This window comes from Arachis duranensis, chromosome 6 (genome assembly GCF_000817695.3).
Source record: "Arachis duranensis cultivar V14167 chromosome 6, aradu.V14167.gnm2.J7QH, whole genome shotgun sequence".
Taxonomy (NCBI): domain Eukaryota; kingdom Viridiplantae; phylum Streptophyta; class Magnoliopsida; order Fabales; family Fabaceae; genus Arachis; species Arachis duranensis.
This window is the reverse complement of record NC_029777.3, coordinates 23234715-23240245: the sequence shown is the minus strand read 5'-3', so window position 1 is coordinate 23240245 and position 5531 is coordinate 23234715.

Here is a 5531-nt window from a genome sequence, read left to right as displayed (position 1 = left end):
AATTCCAACCATTGTCCTTTATCTTTAACACTTGAGTTGTTTTAGTTTGGGGATAAAATGGACTTTTGAATTAAATACATGTGTCTTGTGTATTATCACCAAACATGTTATAAAATTTGTGTATCTTTGTGTTCATGTATATTTGTGTCTTTGTGTCTATGTCTCTATTTTTTTAAGACAACAACCAAACACTGCCCAAAGTAACCGATTTCTGATGTCTCGACTCCTCGGTTTCTCTTTAATTAACCAACCGCCAATGTCTTGGTTGGTCGATTAATCAAAGAGGTTAAGTTCGAAAATCCGATTCTGTTTCTCAATGAGAAAACACAATTTTTGAGAGTTTTCCTAATCCGAATTGTACGTCATGTATTCAAAACTGGGGTAATAAAAAATCATGTATTGTGTCGCACACTTAGAAAACCACTACATCTAGTTGATTTAGAAAGCTGTGTGAAAGTTTTCGAGCACGATTGAAAATCAATTTTGTCGAATCAGTTAACGAATCTAAATCAGGATTAGCACACCTGTCGATGCTACTAATCCTTTATTAATGAAGAATGAAACACTCAATCATAAACATTAATGCAAATCTTGAAAATAAAAGAAAACTTAGATTAATAAATCATCAAAATATGAACAAAGCTCCTAACCCTTTGACAAAGGTTTAGTCGCTCAAAGAGGAATTGAAAGAAAAATAAAAGAAAAGAAAAGAAGAAGAAAAGTGATATGTGAGGGATCCGAAGATCCTCCCAGATGCCCTTCTCTACGAGCAATTTAACTTATTTAAATCCTAAGTTTCCTAATAATTCAAATTTAAAAACTAAATCTTTATTTTATCCTTTAGGAAGATTAAGATAACTAATAATAATTCAAATCCTAATCAAAACTAATTCAAATCAAATCCTATCTTATATAATCTTCCATAATCTCAACCAAAATTACATCTTTTAAGGGAGAATGGGCTTCAATTGGTGTGTAGGATGATCTTGGGCATGTACTGGGCTGTTTGGGCGTGCCGCGCAGCTTTTTGGGCGCTGATTTTTGAGCCAAAAAGATAAGGGTCGTTTGAGCCGCAAACTGAATGTCCACTATAAACATATACATATTGTTTCGAAACTCTAGATGTTAGATTTCAAACGCCACTTGAACCGTCTCATTTGGACTTATTTAGCTCAAGTTATGGTCATTTGAGTGTGAAGAGGTCAAGATTGACAACTTTGCAAATTCACTCCCAGGGGTTGTTTTCTTTCAAGCGTGGCACGACATCTCCTTGTCTTGGATAAGGCGTGGCACACCAGTGCTTCATGGTTCAGGGCGTGGCACGCCCCTGCTTGGCTCTCCAGGGCGTGTCATGCCTCATCCTCCCTTGTCTCTTGCATGGCTTGGTCTTGGGTACATGGCTCCTGATTCTTCATGCAATGCTTTGCCTCTTGATTAACCACCCTTTACTACTTGATTTGTCTTCCTTTTAACTATATTTTCTTGAAAATACTTAGCAAACATGTTAGTAGCAAAAGATAACTAAAAATAATGAGATTAGAGGCTGAAACTATAATTAAACTTAAGAAAACAAGAATTAAAAACAAGAAAAATGTAAAAAAATGTGAACACATTGATGAGCGGATAATTTATACGCTTTTTGGCATTGTTTTTAGGTAGTTTTTAGTAGGATCTAGCTACTTTTAGGGATGTTTTCATTAGTTTTTATGCTAAATTCACATTTCTGGACTTTACTATAAGTTTGTGTATTTTTTTGTGATTTCAGATATTTTCTGGCTGAAATTGAGGGACCTGAGCAAAATTCTGTTAAAAGGCTGACAAAGGACTGCTGATGCTGTTGAATTCTGACCTCCCTGCACTCGAAATAGATTTTCTGGAGCTACTGAACTCCAAATGGCGCGGTCTTAATGGCGTTGGAAAGTAGACATCCAGAGCTTTCCAGCAATATATAATAGTCCATGCTTTATTCAATATTAGACGACGTAAACTGGCACTCAACGCCAGTTCCATGCTGCATTCTGGAGTCAAATGCCAGAAACACGTCACGAACCAGAGTTGAACGCCAAAAACATGTTACAACTTGGCGTTCAACTCCAAAAGAAGCCTCTGCACGTGTAAAGCTCAAGCTCAGCCCAAGCACACACCAAGTGGGCCTCGAAAGTAGATTTCTGTATCAATTACTTACTTCTGTAAATCCTAGTAGCTAGTTTAGTATAAATAGAACATTCTACTATTGTATTAGACATCTTTTGTCTCGGTTTTATTCCATTATTCATCTTAGGAGACTATTGATCATTCATGGGGGCTAGCCATTCGGCCATGCCTGGACCACCATCACTTATGTATTTTCAACAGTGGAGTTTCTACACACCATAGATTAAGGGTGTGGAGCTCTGCTGTACCTCGAGTTTTAATGCAATTACTACTATTTTCTACTCAATTCCGCTTATTCTTATTCTAAGATATTCGTTGCACTTCAACATGATGAATGTGATGATCCGTGACACTCATCATCATTCTTACCTATGAACGCGTGACTGACAACCACTTCTGTTCTACCTTAGACCGGGCACATATCTCTTAGATTATTTGATCAGAAATAAGCTAGATTGATGGCAGCATTCATGAGAATCCAGAAAGTCTAAACCTTGTCTGTGGTATTCCGAGTAGGATTCAGGGATTGAATGACTGTGACGAGCTTCAAACTCGCGATTGTTGGGCGTGATGACAAATGCAAAAGAATCAATGGATTCTATTCTGACATGATCGAGAACTGACAGATGATTAGCCGTGCTGTGACAGAGAATTTGGACCATTTTCATTGAGAGGATGGGATGTAGCCATTGACAATGGTGATGCCCTACCTACAGCTTGCCATGGAAAGGAGTAAGAAGGATTGGAAGAAGGCAGTAGGAAAACAGAGATTCAAAAGGAGCATAGCATCTTCATACGCCTATCTGAAATTCCCACCATTGAATTACATAAGTATCTCTATTTTATTTTCTGTTTATTTATTAGTATTATTCGAAAACTCCATAACCATTTATTATCTGTCTAACTGAGATTCACAAGATGACCATAGCTTGCTTCATACCAACAATCTCCGTGGGATCGACCCTTACTCACGTAAGGTTTATTACTTGGACGACCCAGTACACTTGCTGGTTAGCTGTGCGAGGCTATGAAGAAAGTGCTAAGTTATAAACGCGCATACCAAGTTGAAGCTATTATTAGAGATCACAATTTTGCCCACCAAGTTTTTGGCACCGTTGCCGGGGATTGTTCGAGTTTGGACAACTGACGGTTCATCTTGTTGCTCAGATTAGGTAATTTTCTTTTTGTTTTATTTTCAAAAATTTTTCAAAAAAATTTATCCCTATTTTCAAATTTTTTTAATTAAAAGTAAATCATTTTATGGCTTCAAAATTTTTAAGAATGAATTCTAGAGTTTCATGCTAACATGTTGAAGCCTGGCTGGCTGTAAAGCCATGTTTAATTCCTTTAGACTGAGGCTTCCAATTATCAGCATAGAGGCAAGTTAATTGAAATATCAGCTGTTGTATGTCTGATTTATATCCTCAAGCTGGCTGGCTATTAAGCCATATCTAACCCTTGGATTGGAGCTTTAGGCTAACATTGAAAGATTCCTGGAATTCTTCTTAAAAATTTTGAATTTCTTATTTTCTTTTTTCTATATGTTTTTCGAAAAAAATATAAAGAAAATACAAAAAAATCATAAAATCATAAAAACCAAAAATATTTTGTGTTTCTTGCTTGAGTCTTGTGCCATGTTTTAAGTTTGGTGTCAATTGCATATTCATCTTGTTCTTGCATTTTTCGAAAATTCATGCATTCATAGTGTTTTTCATGATCTTCAAGTTGTTCTTGGTAAGTCTTCTTGTTTGATCTTGATGTTTTCTTGTTTTGTGTCTTTTGTTGTTTTTCTTGTGCATTTTTGTATTCATAGTGTCTAAGCATTAAAAATTTTCTAAATTTGGTGTCTTGCATGTTTTCATTCTTGAAAATTTTTCAAAAATAAGTCTTGATGTTCATCTTGATCTTCAAGGTATTCTTGGTGTTCATCTTGACATTCATAGTGTTCTTGCATGCATCATGTGTTTTGATTCATAATTTTCATGTTGTGAGTCATTTTTGTTGTTTTTCTCTCTCATCATTAAAAATTCAAAAATAAAAAATATCTTTTCCTTATTTTTCTCAAAATTTTAAAAATTTGAGTTGACTTAGTCAAAAATTTTTAAGACTTAGCTATTTCTTATAAGTCAAGTCAAATTTTCAATTTTAAAAATCTTATCTTTTCAAAACTTTTTCAAAAATCAATTCTTTTTCATTTTTCTTACTATTCTTCGAAAATTTTAATTTAATTTTTCAAAATCTTTTTTCTAATTTTATCTTTATTTTCGAAAACTATACTAACAATTAATATGATTGATTCAAAAATTTGAAGTTTGTTACTTTCTTGTTAAGAAAGGTTCAATCTTTAAATTTTAGAATCTTATCTATTAGTTTCTTGTTAGTCAAGTAATTAATTTTAATTTTAAAAATTAAATCTTTTCCAACCATATTTTTTTTAAAATATCTTTTCTATCATATCTTTTTCAAAATTTTATCTTTTTCAAAAATTTGATTTTAAAATATCTTCTTATCTTCTTATCTTTTCAAAATTGATTTTCAAATCTTTTTCAACTAACCATTTAACTTTTTTTTATTTTTTATCTTTTTCAAAACCACCTAACTACTTTTCCCTCTCTAATTTTCGAAAATTTCTCCTTCCTTTTCAAAATTCTTTTAATTAACTAATTGTTTTAAATTTTAATTTCAATTTTATTTCACCTTTAATTTTCGAAAATCATTAACTCCTTTTCAAAAATTATTTTCGAAAACTTCTCTCTCTTATCTTATTCTATTTGTTTATTCATTTCCTAACACTTCTCTTCATCTCAAATCTCTGCCCCCTATCATCACCCTTGTGTATGGATTATTCATTCTTCTTCACTCTTATTCCCTTTCTTCTTCTACTAACATAAAGGAATCTCTATACTATGACATAGAGGATTCCTCTTCCTTTTCTGTTCTCTTCTTTCTCATATGAGCAGGAACAAGGAAAAATGCATTCTTGTTGAAGCTGACCCTGAACCTGAAAGGACTCTGAGGAGATGGCAGCCGAACCCAACAACAATAATGCAAGGAGGATGCTTGGTTATTTTACTAAACCCACATCCAAGTTTGATGGAAGAAGCATCTCAATTTCTGCCATTAGAGCAAACAATTTTGAGCTGAAACCTCAATTAGTTGCTTTAATGCAACAGAATTGCAAGTTTCATGGACTTCCATCAGAAGATCCATACCAGTTTTTAACTGAGTTCTTGCAGATCTGTGAGACTGTTAAGACTAATGGAGTAGATCCTGAAGTCTACAGGCTCATGCTTTTCCCTTTTGCTGTAAGAGACAAAGCTAGAACATGGTTGGATTCATAACCTAAGGATAGGCTGGACTCTTGGGATAAGCTGGTC